This window comes from Octopus bimaculoides, chromosome 5, assembly GCF_046866305.1.
Source record: "Octopus bimaculoides isolate indiv1 chromosome 5, ASM4686630v1, whole genome shotgun sequence".
NCBI lineage: Eukaryota > Metazoa > Mollusca > Cephalopoda > Octopoda > Octopodidae > Octopus > Octopus bimaculoides.
Window position 1 is genome coordinate 63,523,593 of NC_142932.1, and position 20,994 is coordinate 63,544,586.

At 42.6% G+C, this 20,994-nt stretch overlaps 2 protein-coding genes across 3 annotated transcripts in view; one reads left to right on the forward strand and one right to left on the reverse strand.

The window, feature by feature from the left end:
• Positions 1 to 20,994, reverse strand: part of LOC106869597 (HORMA domain-containing protein 1) — a 660,018-nt gene that overhangs the window by 11,135 nt on the left and 627,889 nt on the right. The gene's annotated exons all lie outside the window — the stretch shown is intronic.
• Positions 4,055 to 20,994, forward strand: part of LOC128247805 (histone-lysine N-methyltransferase SETMAR-like) — a 59,899-nt gene continuing 42,959 nt past the window's right edge. The window contains exon 1 of one of the 2 annotated variants that reach the window (XR_008264108.2): positions 4,055 to 5,443. The gene's annotated coding sequence lies outside the window, so the exon portion shown is untranslated. The remainder of the gene's footprint in view (positions 5,444 to 20,994) is intronic. The other variant, XM_089352344.1, reaches the window with a different exon arrangement.

The following is a 20,994-nucleotide window of genomic DNA, read 5'->3' on the forward strand; positions in this document are numbered from 1 at the left end:
GCATAATTATTAGTCCTTCTCTACATAGCCACCACCAATACTGACACACTCTCATTACTTTACGCAACTGTGAAGACCACGTCTGTAGAAGTCAGCAGGTTGTATCTGGAACCGAGACTTTACATCAGTAATAAATTCATCATCATCCGAAAAGTGCTTCCCCTTCAAAAAAGACTTCATGGTTGGAAAGAAGTGGAAGTCAGATAGTGCGAGATCAGGAGAGTAAGGGGGATGAGGAAAGATTTCATAGCCACAGGAGTGTGCTTTCATCTGGACAACATACCCATTGTGAACTGGGTTGTTGTCTTGGAGGAAGAGGACTTCTTTGGTCAGCATGCCTCGCCTCTTTGCTTTGATAGCATCCTGCAATTTCTGCAGCAGAGAAGCATAATATGCCCTGTTAACTGTGGTGTCCTTTACCAGAAAATCCACTATCACTACGCTGCACTGGTCCCAAAAGACTGTGTGCATCACCTTGCCTGCTGAGGGTTGGACATGAGCTTTGTTTGGAGGTGGTGAGTTATGTTTCCATCGCTTCAACTGGACTTTAGTTTCAGGATCATAGTGATGGACCCATGTTTCATCCTGTGTGATAAGTCTGCCGAAAAAGTCCTCATTTTCTAGGCACATTACCAAAAGAGCCTGGGAACAATTGACTTGTTCCTGCTTCTGAAAAGGTGTGAGCATCCAGGGAATCTATCGTGCAGACAACTTCTGTAGCATGTGCAAATGATTGTAAATGATTTTTTTCCATGAACCATACACTTATCCTCACTTCTTGGGTTAGTTGCCAAGTAGTTGTGCAACAATCCTCCAAAGTGGCAGCTTCCACTTTATGGATGGTGTCGTCATCAATGGTGGAATCTGGTCATCCAGAAATAGGAGCAGTTTCTACCAATGTCAGACCACATTTGAACTGGCAATGCCAGTGCTTGACTATGTCATCTGATGGTGCATCATCATCATAAACTTCTTTCATCTCATTGAAAGTCTCTTTTGGTGTGTAACCTTTCAAGTATAAGAACTTGATCATTCAACTACCTCCATTATAACACTTTAGTCCACTTCAGCAGTTGTAAAAGACAAATGAATACCAGCTGCAATTTACAATGTGACATGTAGCGACATGTATGATTATACCTGTACAAGTTCCATTTCCTACAAAACTGGAAGTGGGTCAAGGGAGATCTTTAATGAACACTCCTTGTACTAAACCAGAAGAGTTTTTCTCTAATGTAAGTCACTTAAAACAGCAACTGTGTTCAAAATACCTGCTCAAATTAGATTTAGTATATTTATTAGAATCTAATTTATTAGTGTCTGCCTACAAACCTTTAGCTGTGATGCACATATCACTAAATTTCATCACTCTCAACTGTTAGGGTTCAGGTAAGATAAGTGTTCATGTATAAAATTCTTTTCATCTCTCCCTCTCATCCATCTCTCATTGAGGGCTGAAGGAATTCAAATAAGTACTAAGCTAATAATTAATACTAACTTTTAGCTATACATGCATATCTCCCCCCTTCCTTCTCTCTGAGCTCTGTTATTGGTTCCTATTAACCTGCATTTAGCAAATGTCAAATAAACACCATGTTTCTATCATTATTTTTACTTTTATACTTGTTTTAATCATGGGACTGCAACCATATTGGTTATTTGTTGAATCACCAAGTTATTGGATATAAACCAAAGAACACTAATTTTTAAGCATTGGCAATATAAACACATATATAAAGACACACACACACATCTCTATATTTGTCTTTTTTATTAACAACTAGCAGTATAACCCGGTGCTGCCCGGGATTAAGCTAGGATTATTAAATGATTAAATCCTTTATTTCAAACCAAAATAAGTAACATCGACATCAGATTTGAGCGAAATCCGTTGAAATTGGTTTGGCTGAAAATGGTTTGCTGGCAATTTGATTGGGAAATCCCATAAGGAATCAGTTTATTGGTTATTTTCACTTATTGACTCTTTTTTTAAATGTTGCATTAGAGATCTGCATAGGAGAAGGTTGATCTGAAGGTTTGCATTGGGGATCTGGATTGGAGTAACTTAGGAAAGCTTACCAACAACCTTAACCAAAAAATAAGGAGCCTGTCCCTTCTATGTTAACTCTAACCCTAACCCTAAACCTAACTCTGACCCTAAAACCGTAACCCTAACCCTAATCCTAATCCTAACCGTAACACCCTAGTGGAAATCATGCGGGTGTTAATCTGAAAAATTACCAAACCCTTTTTGTGGTCAGAAAAACGGGTTGGGGGTGGGGTGACTGACAAATTGTTACATACGTTTTTGTTTCATAGTTGTGAAATATAAACAAAACTCTTTCGCTCCCAAAGTAGTATATGTGCGTATGTGTGAGAGTGAGAGGGCGGGGGGAGAAAGATGAACGATTTAAAATAAATAAATGATTTAAAATAAATATATTTGAATTGTTGTGTGAGAAAGTATATATAATCTTATTATAGAATAGTGTCTTTCAAAAACATCTTATACTTGAAACTATATCTCATGTTTAAGAAAAAAAATGCATTTTACTCTGTCTTCCTTAGCTACATTTTCTTTCGTAATACGCTTTGTCTCCCTCTTCCACTTGTTCGTTCCTTTTTTTTTTTTTGTTAGACGCTGTCTTGGTGAGAGAAATTTTTTTTTCCATAGCCGCTTTGTCTCCCTCTTCAACTTTTTCATTTTTTTTTTGTAGACCCTTGGCAAACACTCTGTTTCTCCCCTTGTCACAAGCACACTATTTCTTTCTTTCTCTCTTTCTTTCTCTCTTTCTTTCTTTCTCTCTCTCTTTCTTTCTTTCTCTCTCTCTTGCTCTCTCTCCTTCACGCGTGTACGCACAGATTTGACTTCGCCATGTCAACAAACTTCAAAATTGGTAAAAGTTTATCGATTTTTACAGCTATACGCGGGTGCCTCTGTGAGAAAAAGTTGACAAAAACAAAGATAGGGTCATGAACAATGTCCTCCTAAAATTGGAGCGACATGCATGCTAATTTGTGGACGTGCATAACCCACATCACGTACACACACACACAAACATCTTGTGTTTTATAGATATTGATTTTTTGGTACCATATTTGTTAGTATACACATCTCTTTCATGTACTATGCTTATCTCTCACTCCTGAATCCTGTCCTCTTGGCCCCGTTCTCTATATCATTGCTATCTGGTGGCCTACCACTCACTGTATTCCCCTATCCCACTCTCTGCTCACACTTTTTTGGCAATGCCTCAAGGGTATGCCCTGGCACTTGCCACCATCTATCTCTTCCTTCTTTTATTCAACCATCTCATTTATATTCTGACCCTTGTCCCTTGTGAGTATGCCTGGCACTTTGCCACCATCTATCTCCTGCTCTCTCTTGTACTCTTGCTGTCTCCTGCACTTTCTCCTTCCCCTGCTTTTCTCTCAGGTTGGGTAGCCATGTATCTCCTTTACAGCAGCGCACCTGTTTCTGTCCTCATTTTTGATCACTCAGTCTCTCTCTCTCTCTGTCAATGGCTGGGTAACCATGTACCTCCTCTGCAGCAAGACACCTGTTTCCATCTCTCTGTCTCACTATAACCTTTCATCATCTGACACAAGGTTACCTCCTCCAATGCCCTCTCCTCTCTCAAAGTATATTTGTTTTGCAAGTTACTTGGTGATCCTAATGGTGCTGAGGCCACGTAAAAAGCATCCAGTCTACACTGTAAAGTGGTTGGCATTTGGAAGGGCATCCATCTGTAAAAACCATGCCAAAATTGACATTGCCTAAGTTTGTGCCATGTAAAAACCACTCAGTTCACTCTGTTGGGTGGTTGGTGTTAGGAAGGGCATCCAACTGTAAAAACCTTGTCAAAACAGACACAGAAGTCTAGTGCAAGCTCCTATCAGCATGGAAGGCAAATGTTAAATGATGATGATGATAATGATGATGATGATGATGATATATATATATATATATATATATCAACATCATCATCATCATTTAACGTCTGTTGTCCATGCTGGCATGGGTTGGATGGCTTGACCAGGGCTGGTAAGCTGAGGCACTGCTTTAGACTCTAGTCTGATTTGGCATTGGTTTCTACAGCTGGATGCCCTTTCTAATGCCAACCACTCTGAGAGTGTAATGGGTGCTTTTACATGCCACCAGTACAGGTGTCAGTTTGCATGACACCAATATCTGCAACAACTACTATTTCAATTGGCTTGACTGGTCTTCTCAAGCATGGCATATTGCCAAAGGACTCAGTCACTAGTCATTGCCTCCATGAGGCTCAATATTGGAAGATCATGCTTCACCACCTTATCCCATTTCTTCCTGGGTCTCTCTCTTTTACAGCTTCCTTCGACTGGTAGAGATTAGTACTTCTTCACACAACTGTCCACATCCATATACATCACATGACCGTACCAAAGCAGTCATCTCTCTTGTACACTACATCTGATGCTTCTTATGCCCAGCTTTTCTCTTAAGATATTTACACACTCTCATGCATGCACACTCACATCCAGTCAAGCATACTAGCTTCATTTCTTTCAAAAAAAAAAAAATATATATATGTAAAAGGTTGAAGAGGAACACACGAGTAGATATATATATGGAAAAAGACAAAGTAGAAAATGCTAAAATACTTTTATGAAGAACATTACAGTACTGGTTTCGATCCTTGAGATCTTTTCAACAGTAAATATGAATAATAAATTTTTGAAAAATTATTGAAAAGTTAAATTTTGGTAAATTTAAAAGAAAAGTCTTTTTAAAGACATATTTGTATAGTATTCAAATAACGGGCATTTTTCTTGTTTCTGTCTGTCTGTCTCTGTTTCACTTGTTAACTCTTGTGGGTTCGAAGAAGGAGTGCTATGATAGTAGCAGAGTGTTAATTGGTTGGGTGTTCTGACATTGACCTGTTGACGGTCGTAGTGATCTGTACTGTTTATAATGTTTGTGTAGGTGTTATTCTAAACAGCAGTAGTAGTAATAAAGTAAGGGAAGAGGTGGTGGAAAGGAAGACGAAGATGATGGAGAAGATGAGGGATGGGGAGAAGAAGAGAAATAGTAATAATAGAATGCAGGATAGTGTGATAGTAACTAGTCAAGTGTGTAGTGATTGGGGTTGTTTTTTTATTTCCTTGAGTATCTATTGGAAGTTTATCAGCACACAAACACAGAGACACGAGATAACACAGAAGGAACCAAATGTGATAAAAATTATCAATCTAACTCACAAAGAAATAACAGGAGACCAAATCAGTATACTCTCCAAAGGACTCAAGTTTACACCCATCCCACAACGCTCCAACTACAATGAAATGAAAGAAGACATTGTGGAATTCTGTAGAAAATTACGACTCTCTGAGGAGCTATACGACAAATACAATGAGGACGAATCGTTAGTCTGAAATAGAAGTAACTACACCCCCTCAAAAGGTAAGAACAAAACTCTTGATCATTTCTGTGAACACATCTCGAATTACACATATCAACATATGCACAAACAAAAACACAAACCAAACTTCAGCAAAAAAGAATGGGCTGAGCTAAACAAATTAAAAGATGACAAAACAATAACTATCAAAGAGGCTGATAAAGGGAGTGCAGTCGTCTTAATAGACACAGTATACTATATAACTTTAGTATTATCCATGTTAGAAGACACAACATATTATGAAAAGACTCAACACTACAGTCAACAGAAGACAATGAGAGACTTAAAATCCATGTTAAACCTATACACAGAAGGACTCACCGACAAAGAATATGACTGCATGACCAATTTGAAAACTAAAATCAGTCAATTCTACGGCATTCCCAAGATACACAAAAGTGAAAAAATAAGTAACGCATGCAAGATAGCTACAGACATAATAATCAATGTCCCTACCCCAAATGACCTCAAATTGAGACCTATAATAGCAGGTCCCACATGCGAAATCCACCGCCTCAGTAACTGTTTAGATATCCTCCTAAAACTATTCCTCAAACATGTAAAAAGCTACGTAAGAGACGACCTGGATATGCTCAACCACCTTCCTGAAACAATAAACAAAAACACTTTACTAGTATCCGTCGATGTAGTCAACCTCTATTCCAATATCCCCCATAACCTAGAAATAGAAGCAATTCAATTCTGGCTAGAGAATTACACCAACGAACTCCCCCAGCGTATCAAAAAAGAATTTGTGATAGAAGTGCTCAAATTTATCTTGGAGAACAACTATTTTGCATTCCATGATAACTTCTACCGACATTTATCGGGGACTGTGATGGGTACGAGAATGGCCCTCTCCTTTGCTAACCTAGTCATGGGATATCTAGAAATTAGTCTTTATAATAAGGTTAAAAAAAGATACGACAGCCCATTCTCCCTATACATAGAAAATAACTGGAAGAGATACCTGGATGACTGTTTCATTCTGTGACATGAGAGCATAGAGAGACTTAAAGAATTTCAAGCACTTATAAATGGACTTGATGTAAACATTCAATTCACGATGGAATATAGCCACCAACAATTTCCCTTTCTCGACATCCTTATTAAGAAATCTAACAACGTAATAGAAACAGATATATACTTTAAACCCACGCACTCAAAGCAATATCTACCGTTCAACTCATGCCACCCCAGACACACCAGAATGAACATCCCCTTCAACCTAGCAAAAAGGATATGTACTATAATTTCTAATGCAACCACCAGGGACACTCGACTACATGAACTAAAAGATACTCTCACCACCACGAACTACCCATCTACACTAATTGACACATGCTTTCAATGAGCCCTTCAACTCAGCATCCACCAACTCAGACATCCCAAATTAAAGAAGGTCTTACAACCAAAAGCCCTACCATACATTTCCACCTACAACCCTCTTAACAACGAAGCCTTCGACACCATACTTCAAAACATTCCCCTGCTAAAAAAGGACCACAGAATGAACTTAATGCTCCAAACACACACCATTATAAAAAGCAAGAGACAGCCCAAATCTATGAAAAGTCTCCTAACACAAGCTCAAATACCCTCACCAAAAACACTGAAGCCGTCAGTAAAAAAATGCGGTAGACCCAACTGTGGAATATGCATCAATCTAATTGAAGGATCAGAGTTGTCCTTCAAACAGGGAGAAAATTTCAAAGTGAAAAGTAACTTCACATGTACTTCGGAGAACCTGATATATGCACTAACCTGCTCTGGGTGTCAAGAGCAGTACACAGGCCAAACAAAAAACAGCCTGCATCAAGATGGGAGAAGGAAAAAATACTGTTACAACCAAGGACAACAAGGCAAAACAAAGTTTTTCTGACACCATAGGTGGCAACGTAATTGAACTGGAAGTAGCTATGGAGAAACTCTTCCAGTTCAGAAACTTAATTGAAAAAACAGGTGAAATAACAAAGTTGGTACCGCCCCCTGAGACTATCGAAGCCATTAAAAAAAGAACCGTAGTCTACAAAGTTTACAACTTAAAAGAAAAGAAAATTATGGACGTTAAGAATGAAATTGTTGAACGGTGCTTGTCACCAATAGGGAAGAAGATTCGCTACGTTTGCCGAGGCGTGAGGAGTGCAACAATAGAAGCACACTTCAAGTCAGAAAACGTAGCGAAAGAGGTGTCAACCCAGACACTTAAAAACGAACAAATAATGCTGCTGCCTACGTACTTAGGCCGCAGAATGGCAAAAACTACAGTGGAAGAAATTCCCGATGGTTATGACGTGTATTGGGTAGCAACTGCTATTATCTACAACGTAGAAAGAAAGCTATTGATTCTAAGTATTAAAAAAAAGAGGCGACAAATTGGAAAGGTCAGAGCCTTGAAATGGTCATTCAGGCCGATAATACAATCCTCGAAAATTTGCCAGATAGAGTCTTCGTAGGGGAGGGGCATACCATACGTGTATCGGTGGAGGGATGTAGGCCTAGATGCTTTAAATGTGGGCAGAAGGGCCACGTTCGCTCCGTCTGCACACAAAAAAAAAATGCCTGATGCCCCTCCCCAAAGCGCTGTGATAAACACAGATAAACATAAACCCGACGCTGCAACAACCAAGGAAAATCAGGAAAAAAAACCAAATTGAAAACCAAGAGGAAAAAAAAAAAAGAAGAATGAAAAACAAAATAAAAACGAAAAAGAGGAGGAGGAAAACTAAGCGAATGAAAGTGAAATGGATTTCACGACGGTTACACACAAAAGAAAAAAATCCAATACCCCAGACTCCCCACCCCAAACAAAAAAAAATTAACAACAATGACGAACAACATAATAAAAAAATTCCCCAAGCCTACCCCGCTGGCACTACATTGATAGGCCAGCATTTTGCCATCCCCCACCCACCAACATTAAAAGGACTCAAAAACACTGATAAAATTGTGGCTTTCAATGTCAAGAATGAGAAGGTGGTTCGCCTAATAAAGGCGCACCACCGAATTAAAACATTCAAAAGTACGGACAGTGAGGTGAGATTCGCTAAAATTGGAGAGGAAGAATGGAGAGAGAAACTACTACAAGAAGTTGTGAAGGAAAATTTAATCAAAGATGTCACCCAGGAGGTGATATCTGGAAAACTGGTGATTAGCCCGGCAGCCACACCAACCCAGAGCCCGGTGGCAACGCCGGTGAAAAGCCCAGTAGCTAAGGGGAGTGCGGAGGAAGCAGGCAAACACAAACTGTCATGCTCCCTCTCACAACCGTCAGTAAATACCTTTCTTTTCTCGATGATTAAGTTAGGATGTTTAAAAGTTCGTGGAATGGGGTCGAAATGGAAACAGGCTTGTTTTCTGGACGACCTCATTTCACATAGAATAGATGTGGCTGTGATCACCAAGTCCAAGATGAAGGGACCTGAAGCATTCTTGCCCCTCCTCAATGGTTACGAGAAGTTTATTTCTCTGAGCCAGAGGGGAGGTGCAGGCGTAGCAGTCCTTATCAAGAAAAACTTGGACTTACAGATATGTACTGTCTTTCTGGACCCAGAAGGTAGGCTGGTCGTCCTAGATGTAACACATGAAAGTAAGCAGTCCTTCAGGTTGGTAGCTGCCTATGTTCCTAATGGACAGGGGCAGTCGGGTTTTTTTCGGAACCTGGTGTACTTTTCATTGACGTCTAAAACTATAGTTTTGCTAGGGGACTTCAACACTATTCTCGATGCGCGCGTCGATAGTGTAGGCTCCACCAATAGGAAAGGGAATCCTTGCCTCAAGGGTCTACTAGAGAGTTTTAATCTAGTAGACCACTACCGACTGGATGACCCGAGCGTTCCACAGTGGACGTGGAGTAATAATGACAGCTCACTCAGATAGTACATAGACAGAATTTTTGTTAAGGAAAGAGATAAGCATAGCTTTAGCTGTCCACATTTTTGTATTGTGCCTTACATGGATCACAAACTTGTGACGTGTGAGGTTCATTTAGATAAGTGTCATAGACAGGGACCCGGGTATTGGAAAATGAACAAGTCTATTTTGGCTTGTGAAGCTTTCCGTACCCGGATTAAGGAGTTAGTGCAGAGGGCATTATGTGGCACCACCATTAATAATAGATAGTGGCACGCCCTCAAGAGAGCCATCCGTCTTGAGTCCATTAGATTTAGCAATCAGCTAAGTTTAGATAGGACTAGAATAGAGGGTGACTTAGTCAAGAGTCTAGATGAGGCAATGGAATCTGGCTCCACATTCAGAGTGATGGCGGCGAGAACGGTCTTGTACCGTCACCTCAATGCCAAACATGAAGGGTGCCGAGTCAGAGCTAAGTTATGCGCTGGGAAACGAGAAGGTATCAACGTAGCCAGATGGGCTCGTCGTGTGGAGAGTCAGAAGGGTAAGAAGTCCTGTATTAAGCCTTTAACTGACGAGCAGGGACGCAGGATCTATGGACAGGAGGAGATGCAAAAGGCTTTTCACCAGCATTTTGCTCGGGTGTTCAGGGAGAGCGGTCCGTTTGAGCGCAGGGAGCCCTAGGAAGGGACTTCCTAGCTGGCGGGTCTCGGCACGTGAGGCTGAATGCTGTGAAGGCCCGATCACTCCCACGGAGGTAAGAGGGGTGCTGGCCGAGTGCGCTGGGGAAAAGTCTCCGGGACTGGATGGTCTGCCCTACGAGTTTTATCGTTTAATGCCGAACTTGTTTGGGGATGTCCTGGCAGGTGTCTATGCAAACTGGCAGCAGAATGGGAGAATTCCCAGTTCTGTAAGCCGGGGAATTGTGACGCTGATAAAGATTTTGGCCAAGGTGTTAGCTAAAAGGTTGACGGCTGTCATGGAGAAGCTTGTCGGGAAGGCACAAACCTGTGCAATCCCAGGCAGGTTGATCCAGGACAACCTTCACCTTCTCCACTACACTTTAGACAGGGTTGGGAAATTAGCCGGCAAAGGAGGGTCATTGGTCTACTTAGACCAAAGTTAAGCTTTCGATAGGGTAGACCATCGGTACCTGGAGGCCGTCCTCGAAGCGGCTGGGATAGGCCCGGGCTTTTGCGGGTGGATCTCCGCTATGTACAGCGGCATCAAGTCCACCGTCCAGATAAACGGTTACCTGACGGAGCCGTTTTCGATCAAGCGGTCTGTTCGTCAAGGGTGTCCCTTGTCTCCGGTCCTGTACGTTTTGGCCCTGGAGCCATTGCTGCGGAGGCTGGAGAAGTTAGGTAGCAACCCTAATGAGATTGGATGTGGTAAGTTCACTTCTGCTTATGCTGACGACATCACTCTCATCGTGTCTAAAGAAGCACAACTACCTCGTGTAGAAGATGCCCTCTGAAGATATGAAGCGGTGGCAGGAGCAAAAGTTAACAAGGACAAGTTCATCGGTTTGCACCTCGGCACCTGGAGGAACAAGCCGTTATCGTCCAGTGTCGTTGGACACTGGACAGATGGTCCTGTTAAGTTGCTTGGAGTTTGGTTTGGTTCAGACTCCCAGACGGAGAAGAATTGGAGCGAGGTAGTGAACAAGGTGGAGGCCATAGTACGGAAGTGGTCTGGAAGGTCTCTGTCCTTGAAGGGTAGAGCGGAGGTGGTGCAGGTGTTTATAGCATCTGTAATCACCTACCGCCTGTCTGTTGTGCTTTGCCCCGATTTTTGGCTAAACAAGCTGGTACGACTCCTCTTCTACTTTTTGTAGAGGGGGGGGAAAGCCACTTGTGAGATGCTCCGTGTGCTGCCAGGAACTGCTAAAGGGTGGTTTGGGGATGCCCTGGCTAATGATGCGCAGACATGCGTTGAGGCTGAGACATCTCTGGTGCCACCTGGTGATAAGGTGTGGAGTCCGTTGGCAGAGGAGTTCTTACCGCGACCGGCCTCGTTGGAAAGATTTAACCCGGTCTCATTAGAAGGCGTAATCTGACTTTACGGCAGAAGGAGTGCCATCAGGCACTCTGGCTTATCCACAAGACGGGCAAGGCTGGCTGCAGGAATACCACCTCGGTATTCTACAGAGGGCTAGTAGAGGGGAAAAACGATGACGTCCTAGGAGGGGCTCTGGGGTTCGACGAGAACCAACTTACCAACCTGTTTCGGAAAACCTTCAAGCCGGAGTACTTGGATAATTTCCAAAAATCTCTCACTTGGCAGTGTTACAGGAATGCCCTACCTGTTCGCGAGAAGTTGTCCAGGCACGGTTTAGCAGTGCCACCGACATGTCCAAGATGAGAGCAGGACAATGAAACTGTCCAACACGCTTTTGTACATTGTCGGCAGCTCTCCAGCTTGATAATTTATGTAGAACACGTGTTGTCGCATCTAAGACAAGCACAGCTGTCGGCTGGATCTATGATAAAGATGATACCGCCAACTGGACTATCAAAGGAAGGTGAGGCTTGCTTTTTCTGTACGGTAGCAGTGTTGAAAGAGTGTATATGGAGGACAAGAATGGAAGGTTTTGTGACAGGGTCCTACATATCCGGCCCTGGATTGCTGACTTACTTCAAATACCATCTGAAGAGCAAGATAGGGCTGGAAAAGAGAACCCTGTCAGCTAGAGTATATAAACAGAGATGGAAGGAAGAGGTGAAAAAGGTGGGTGTGAGTCACCCAAACTAATCATCGGGAAAATAAAAGGTGAGCTGCTGGGCCTTATAGGTTGCCAGGTTGAAAAACCAATCTTTTTATTATAAAATATATATACATGTGTGTATGTGTATGTGTGTGTATGTATATGTGTGTGTATGTATATATGTGTATATATGCATATATATATATAGATATATGTGTGTGTATGTAAGCATATGTATGTCTGTATATTCAAAAGGAAAAAAAAAAGAAAGAAAGGAACGAGTCAACGAACATATGAATTTTAAATTTTGATAATTATAAAGACAATCATTAATTTTTAAAAGAACATAGAACTCATATATTTTGTTTATTTGTTTGTCCTGTATTGTACCCATCCTTAGTGATCATAATAAAAATTTTTCAAACAGCTGGTCGGCTACTTCAGCTTGTTCTTCGGTGCTTTTACCATATTTAGTGAGTTGTTTCCGTATATTATTATTATTGTTACTGTTTATATTGATGTTTATTGTTTCGTAATTTGAACTGTTAAACGTTGTATAACGTTACTTTTCGCCCTGTGGTGCGAAAAATTATTTTTTCTGCTCTCTTTTAAAGAGAACTGTTTTTTGTGTTCTTGTGAAAGGAAAATTTATCCAGTATGGAGGATGAAATGGCATTACACCTAGACTTTCTACTCTGCAACGAAGACTTCCCAATTCTACAGGAAGAAAATGTGCCACAACTACAAGGAAACCAATAAGTACCCCAGGAAGTGAAAAAAGTGAATAGTTTTTCTGCCGTTGGCGGACAATTTCAAGAAATAGATATCATGCCAGAACAGTTGTTTAAATACAGGAATCTGATAAAACGTACTGACAATGAAACCAGGCCAAAAGAAATCTTACAAGATTTGGCAGTTAAAACCGTTATATATAAGGTATATGATAGAAAGGAGAAACGCATCATGATGATGAAGACAGATATTATTGAAAAGTGCCTCGCCCCTGTGTGGGAAAAGATAAAATATGTCGGAAGAGGACCACGTAATGCTACTATTGAGGTGCAATTTGAAAACGCCGATGTAGCTAAAGAAACATCAACTGTAACACTAAAAACTGATGAAATAATGTTGTTATCCACATACTTCGGCTGGAGAACAGCCAAAATTACAATTGAGAAAATTCCGGCCGGGTATGACATATTCTGGATGGTAGCTGTACTAATTTATGATGTGGAAGTGCATGTAAATATCCTCTCCATGAGAAAGAGAGATGCATTAAATTGGAAGGGACAGACGCTTGAACTCTTGGTCCAAGCTTCTAACGAAACACTCGAAAGCAGACCAGACAGGATATTCATAGGGGAGGGACTCAGTGCAAGAGTGTCGGTGGAGGGACGACAGCCCAGATGTTTCAAATGTGGTGAAAAGGGCCACGTCCGCTCCGAATGCGAAAAGTTGAGAAAACCAACACAAAAAAAAGTAGAGAGCCCTCCCCGACAGGGAGAAAAAATAATTGATAAAGCTCAACCAGAAAAAGACAACGACAATCAAGGAAAGAATAAAAAGCTGGAAGGTAGCATAGAAAAAAGAAAATAAAGAAGACATGGAGTTCAGAGTGGTAACAAATAAAAGGAAAAAAACCCTTGGCCCAGACTCCCCTCCCCCTCCAGAAAAAAGACAAAATACAAAACACACAAAAAAATGACCCCCATCCACTCCCAAATTGAAACCCACCCCTCAACCTCCACAAGAAAGAATTGTTTCATACAATTCAAAAAACGAAACATTACATGGGATTATAACAAAAACAAATTACACAGTGTTGGGTCCGATTGAAGGCAAACCGTCATACATACGGTTAGCTAGGATTACTGCAGAACATTATGAACAATTCAAGCTGTGATACAAAGACGATATACATGAAGTGAGTCAATTCATAGTTAAGGAGAAAATAATTCTAACAACAATGGCTACACCGGACAAAGACGATACAGGAGGAAGGGACGACGAAAGTCGTGAAGCCTCTCCTGCAAATTTCAAGCCCCTTCTGAAAATTTTATCGTGGAAGTTAAGTTAGGGTGTGTGAATGTTCGTGGCCTGGGGTCGAAATGGAAGCAGACATGCCTCCTAGACGACCTCAGGTCGTGTAAATTAGATATATGCGTTGTGACTGAACGGCTCACAGTCGTTCTCGCCTCTTCTGAATGACTACGATAAATTTATTTCTCCGAGTCAAGGAAGGAGTGGGGGCGTTGTGGTACTGTTCAAAAAAAGCTTGGACGTACAGGTAAATACAGTCTTTCTAGACCCAGAAGGTAGGCTGGTCGTTCTGGATGTGACACATGTGAGTAAGCAGTCCTTCAGGTTGGTAGCAGTCTATGCTCCACAGGAGGATAGACAAACGGTTTTCTTTTGAAACTTGGAAAATTTCCTACTGACGTCAAAAACTTTAGTTTTAACAGGAGACTTCAACGCTATTCTCAACGTGCGAGTGGATAGTGGTGGCTCGACGAATAGAAGAGAAAGCCCTGGTCTAAAAAGGCTACTAGCAAGCTATAAACTAGTAGACCGCTTCAGACTGGATGAACTGCTCGTTCCACAGTGGACGTGGTCTAATAACGACAGTTCACAAAGGTCTTACTTAGATAGGGTTATCATAAAAGATAGTAATAGTGATATAGTTAGCTGTCCACAATTTCACTGTATCTCTTACACGGATTACATATTTGTGACGTGTGAGATACAGTTAGCAAAGTGTCATAGACAGGGACCTGGGTACTGGAAAATGAACAAGTCTATTTTGACTAGTAAAGTCTTCTGTGCTCAGGTTAAGGAGTTAGTGCAGAGGGCATTATGCAGAGCCATCGTTAATAACAGATGGTGGTGCACCCTCAAAAGAGCTATACGTTTAGAGTCTCTTAGATTTAGCAAAGAGCTATACGTTTAGAGTCTCTTAGATTTAGCAAAGAGCTAAGTATAGAGGGAACTAGAGTAGAAGGGCAATTAACTAAGGAGTTAGAGGACGCAACAGCATCAGGCTCTGCATCCAGAGTGTTGGTGGGGAGATCGGTATTATTCCGTCACCTCCAAGCCAAACACGAAGGTAGTAGAGTCAGGGCTAAGTTACGTGCGGTGGGCAGAGAAGGTATTAATGTTGCCAGATGGGCCTGTTGTGTGGAGAGTCGGAGAGGCAGAGAAGCTTCTGTACAGTCTTTAATTGACGAACAGGGGTGCCGGATCGAAGGACAGGAGGAGATGCAGAAGGCCTTTCATCAGCATTTTGCACAGCTGTTTGGGACGAGCGAGGCGTTGGACTATGGGGATCCCTTAAGGGATTTCCTGGCTGATGGACCGCGACTCTCGGCAGGTGAGGCGAGGTGCTGTGAAGGGCCGATCCCAACTGTGGAGGTCGAAGGGATACTGGCAGAGTGCACTCGGGACAAGTCGCGGGACTGGATGGTCTGCTCTATGAGTTTTACAGTAGTATGCCAGACTTGTTCGGACACTTGCTGGCCTGCGTTTACATGAACTGGCAACAGAATGGGAAAATTCCCAGCTCTTTGAGTCGGGGAGTGGTAACACTAGTCAGAAAAGACCCGAGCAAGGGGGACCATATTAGTAATTTCAGGCTCATAACTCTACTAAATGTAGAGTTAAAGATTTTGGCCAAGGTGCTAGCAAAAAGTTGACGGTTGTCACAGAGAAGCTTGTCGGGAAGGCGCAAACATGTGCCATCCCTGGCAGGTCAATCCAGGACAATCTTCATCTCTTAAACTACACCTTAGACAGGGTGGGTAAAGTTTCTGGTAAAGGTGGGGCACTGGTCCTTTTAGACCAAAGTAAGGCCTTTAACAGGGTTGACCATCGGTATCTGGCGGCAGTCCTTGAGGCGGCTGGGCTAGGCTCGGAATTCCACGGTTGGATCAAGGCCATTTATGGTGGCATCAAATCCACAGTTCAGTTGAACGGTTACTTGTCGGAACAGTTCGAGATCAGGCGTTCAGTCCGTCAAGGGTGCCCCCTGTCTCCGCTTCTGTATGTACTGTCTCTTGAGCCAGTGCTGCGGAAGTTGGAGAAGTTGGGAAGCGCCACTAATGAAATCGGATGTGGTAAGAGTGTCACGGTGTATGTGGATGACGTCACCATCACCGTATGCAAGATGACTCAGCTACCTCGCGTAGCGGAGGCAATCAGAAGATACGAGACGGTGACAGGAGCAAAAGTTAACAAGGACAAGTCTGTCGGTTTGCAGCTCAGCACCTGGAATAGCAAGCCAATAACGTCCAGTGTTGTAGGACACTGGATGGATGGTCCTGTTAAGTTGCTCGGAGTTTGGTTTGGTCTGGACTCCCAGACAGAGAAGAATTGGAGTGAGGTGGCGAACAGGGTAGAAGTGCTAACCCGGACCTGGTCCAGAAGGGCGCTGTCCCTGAAAGGAAGGGCGGAAGTGGTGAAGACGTTTATCGCGTCAGTTATTACCTACCACCTAACTGTCGTCCCTTTCCCCGATTTGTGGCTAAACAAGCTGGTTTGGATTCTCTTCCACTTTTTGTGGAGGGGAAAGCCGCTTGTGAGGCGCTCCAGCTGCTGCCAGGAACTGTTAAAGGGTGGCCTAGGGATGCCGTGGTTGTTAATGTGCAAACATGTACTGAGACTAAGGCATCTCTGGTCTTACCTGGATGGTGGTCAGGTGTGGAATTCGCTCGCCGTGGAATTCTTTCCACAACCAGCCTCTCTGGAGGAATTTAAACCTGGTTTGATTAAAAGACCGAAAACGACTGGATGGCAAAAGGAATGCCGGCAGGTACTTGGGCAAGGCCGGCTGTGGGAAGACCACCTCTGCATTTTACAAAGGGTTGGTAGAGGCTAAAAATAATGATGTTCTAGGAGAGACACTGGGACTTGATGAGAACCAGCTATCCAACTTGTTTCAGAACACTCTCAGGGTAGGGTATTTGGATAATTACCAAAGATCCCTGACTTGGCAGTGTTTCAGGAATGCGTTACCTGTCCACGAGAAATTGTCCAGGCATGGGATTTCAGTGCCACCCGAATGTCCAAGATGTGGACAGGAGAAGGAAACTATCCTGCATGCTCTTGTTCAGTGCACCCAGCTTTCAGAGATGACAATTTACGTTGAACATGTGCTGTCACACCTAGGAAGAGTACAGCTATCACTGAGTCTGTGATTAATAGTGTACCACCCACCAGACTACCCAAAGGAAGGTAAGGCTTGCTTTTTATGTACAGTCACAGTTATGAAAGAGTATGCATGGAAAACTAGAATGCAAGGTATGAAGACAGGATCCTTCATCTCTGGCCCTGAAATGCTGTACTATTTCAGGTATCACCTGAAAAGCAAGACAGGGCTGGAAAGAAGGCACCTGTCTAGAAGAGTATATGAGGAAAGATGGAAGGAAGTGGGAAGGAAGTTGAGAGTGAGTGGCCCTACTTAACCTCTCCAGATAAAAAGACAAAGGTGTAGCCTAGTGTACTATAACTTAGTTTTAACTAATGGAATTTTCCAAGTTGCATAAAATTTTAAAAAAAATTTTAACATAAAATATTTTCATTAAAAAATCATTAAAATCGACTCACTAAATGACTCTTCCTAAATGTTTGTAGTGTCCTGTATTGTCCCCTCTATGTCTGATTGTACTATCATAATAAAGAGAATTGGTCGGCTACTTCAGGCTGATGACGAGCAATGACTCAGAAACATGCCTCTGAATGCAGACTAAAGCTGGGTGAGGAAGCTTGCCTCCCCTTCACAAATATAAGGACACAGGAAATGTGTCAAGGCCAACAGGAAGCGGTCCAGCTTCCTAGGGCTAAATAGCAGCAGTATGATTCCCTTAATGGGTCTGTCACATTAAGTTGACAAGAAACAACTGCTTTATATATATATATATATATATAAAGCGTAAAATTAAAACAAAACACAAAGGATTCCGTGGTACATGTGTTTCAAGCTTTATACACAAACAGTCGTTGCATCATTATATGAGTATATAATTGATATACAGGATGGTTTAAAGCTATCTTCAGCCGCAAATATATTCCGTCCCAAGATTACATCACAAAGAAGAAATCACACAGAAAAAAGAGAGAGAAAATGGGAAAGTCCACTTGGTATAATCCATAGTAATATGCTTATCCATTAAATTGTTATATTTACAAAAAAGTTCTTCGGTATTCAGAAATCTGTCCATATTGTACCACAATTCAGGGTAGAGTGAATGATAAATAAATATAACTAACGTATATGAGATAGAAGGTGAGGATAAAAAAAGAAAGAAGCTGGAGGTTAAAACAATATAAAATACGAAAAAAGCAATATAAAATAAGACATAAAATACACCAATTATAATACAAAAATAATAGAAGTCAGATCAAGGGTAATATAAGAAAAAATTAGGGATAATAAAGTAAGATGCATATAAAAGATTTAGTAGGGTTGGAATAAGGTAATAAAGGAAATAAAGGAAATTGGCTAAAGAAATAGAAGAAATTAAAAAAAAAAATGAAATAACAGAAGTAAACAGAAAGAGGAATAAGAAAAAACCTAAAAATAGAAAAAGAGATAAAGAGAAATAAAGAGAGATAAAAAGATAAAAGAGATCTAAAGAGATGAGTTCCTAAATGACAGACATACATGATGCTGTCCTGGTCAGGAATAGTGGGGGGGGGGGGGGGGGTCATAAATAATGTCTTAGCTAGAGTAAAGTTGAAATATGATATCCTTGTGATGAGTGGTCAGTTTAGCCAAAGCACACTACTACAACTTAAGTATACCAGCTTATCTATTATATTGGTACATCTTTTTATTATAGCCACACAGGGCTAAATACAGAAAATGGACAAATTACAATGTAGAGCTTTTCTTTGGGGAAGAAAAGGGGGGGGGTAATTTTGATCAAAAGGGATCGCGGAAAAAAGGGGGGGATTTCGATCAAAAGGGATCACGGGGGGGGGGGGGGGCGATCAATAGGGATCGTGTATCACAGTCAATGTAAAGAAAACGGGGAACAGATTATGTTTATCCGTGGAGAGAAAAGACCACGGTCACCTCAGGCTTTTTTTTTTTTTAAAAGTAAGTACCTTCTCTCTTTTTGTTACAAGTCTATGCTTAAAATGGTGTCGTCTTTCATTCTTACCATTCTTGCCACATTTACCCATTTTTTATTGAAACTTTCATTCGACAACACTTTCCTCTCTATCCTCATCCTCCTTTTCAAGTGGTACTTGAAAAAGTTGATGAGGGACTGACCAGAGAGGAAAGTGTTTGTTTGTAGACCTTTCAAACGCGTCCACCACACGCATTCTTTTGCCATAGCTATCAGTGTTACAAAAACCGTTTTTCCTTCCCGTTTAAAGGAAGGTGGCGGAACAATATTCATGATAGACTCGGCTGATAAGTGGGCTTGTCCCACACGCGACAGCAGCCGTTCGATGAAGGCCCACAGCTCTGAAATATCTGGACACTGCACGAGTGCATGCAGAACGGTTTCGTCGCTCTGACCGCATCTCGGACAGGTCGGTCCAGTGGTTTTCGAACCGTGTCTGTAGATCTTCTCTCGAACTGGTAGTGCGTCCCGATAGCATTGCCAAGCCAGGGATCTCTGGAAATTATCCATAGGCCCCGGCCCGAACGTCGTCTTGAAAAGGTGGGTTAGGAATTTCTCGTTGACACCCAGGTTTGCCCCGAGAGTGTTGTCAGACCTCCCCTCCACTAGTCCTCTATAGAACGCATTGGTCGTTTGGAAGTTGCACAAGTTTGATCCCGGACGGCAGAGCTATTGTAGAGCTTGGCGACACTTGCGGTGCCAATCGTCCAGTTTCGGACTCTTCCTGATCCATGTTTGCAGTTTGGTGAGTGAGACGAGCTGTGGGAAGGCGCGCCTCACAAACGGCGCCCACACCTGTTCACCGTCGTCAATGAAGTTCCAGAGATGCCGCTGTCTCAGCGCATCATTAACGACGGCATCCCCAGTCCTCTCTGTAACGGTTGTTGACAGCAAATGGATCACCTCACCATCGGAACGCCACCCTTCCACAAAAAGCGGAAAAGTATGCATTCTAGTTTCGTGATGGTGGCATCAGGACAAAGCACGACGGTCAGGCGGTAATCGATGACTGATGCGATATACACATTAGCCACCTCCGCCCGGCCTTTTAGAGATAACTTTCTCTCGGCCCATGTTTGGCTGAGTTTGATCACTCTACTGGTGATCTTGTCCCAGTTCTTATCCATTTGGAGGTCCGGACTGAACCAGACCCTGAGCAGTTTAACAGGTCTGTCCGTCCAGCGTCCCACTACGGAGTCGCTGTTAGACGGCATGGGCTTGCTTCTCCAGGTGCCGAGTAACAGACCCACTGACTTTTCTGGGTTAAATTTTGCTCCTGTCACCGTTTCGTATTCTTTAAGTGTCTCGCCTAGCATCTCGACGTGCTTTTCCCTCGACACTATAACGGTGACATCGTCCGCATACGCCTACACGCTCGTCCCGCAACCCAGCTCCCGTGGGATACCCCTCAGTGTCGCCAGCTTCCGCAGTAGTGGCCGACAGGGGACATCCCTGACGGACCAAACGCGTGATGTCGAACGGATTTGACAGGTGACCGTTTACCCGTATTACCGATCGGATGCCGCTATACAAGGCAGCGATCCAACCGCGGAAAACTGGACCAAAGCCAGTCGCCCTGAGGACGGCCGACCCTATCGAAGGCTTTAGATTGATCTAAATTGATCAGCGCCCCACCCATGCCAGGATCCTTAACTACCCTGTCCATGATGTAGCACATGAGGTGGAGGTTGTCATGGATGCTTCTGCCCGGCACGGCGCAAGTTTGCGCCTTGTCGACCAGTTTATCGATAACAAGCGCCAACCTCTCGGCTATAACTTTGGCCAAAATTTTCAAATCTGCGTTGAGGAGAGTGATGGGCCTGAAATTATCTATAAAATTCCCCTTGTTTGGGTCTTTCTTCAGCAA